We start from the raw sequence: 477 nt of genomic DNA, 5'->3' as shown, positions 1-477 counted from the left end.
GCTCTGGTGCTATGGAGCTATGGAGCTCTGGTGCTATGGAGCTATGGAGCTATGGAGCCACCAGCCAGCACCCTCCGTGGCTGGATCAATGGAAGTGTTTTAGGTACCAGGCAGCCAAAGGGCCGGGGCCTCACGCTCGACCACGCCGGCGCAGAGTTCCAGCCGCTCGGATAAGCTCTGTCACTCACCCGCCGCGCAGCCACCGGTAACGGGGAAATGTCGCCGCCTGGCGGACACGCCGTTGTAAATGAATGGGCTTTCGCACTTAGTGCAATTTTAGCCAACTCCGTGGCTGCAAGTATGGAAGTATGGAGCTATGGAGCCACCAGCCAGCACCCTCCGCGGCTGGAGCTATGGAAGTATGGAGCTATGGAGCTCTGGGGCTATGGAAGTATGGAGCTCTGGGGCTATGGAGCTCCGGGGCTATGGAGCTCCGGGGCTATGGAGCTCCGGGGCTATGGAGCTCCGGGGCTATGG

Source organism: Syngnathus leptorhynchus, unplaced genomic scaffold, assembly GCF_054491065.1.
Source record: "Syngnathus leptorhynchus isolate UIUO unplaced genomic scaffold, UIUO_Slep HiC_scaffold_88, whole genome shotgun sequence".
NCBI classification, from domain to species: Eukaryota; Metazoa; Chordata; class Actinopteri; order Syngnathiformes; family Syngnathidae; genus Syngnathus; species Syngnathus leptorhynchus.
This window is presented reverse-complemented; position numbering follows the sequence as displayed.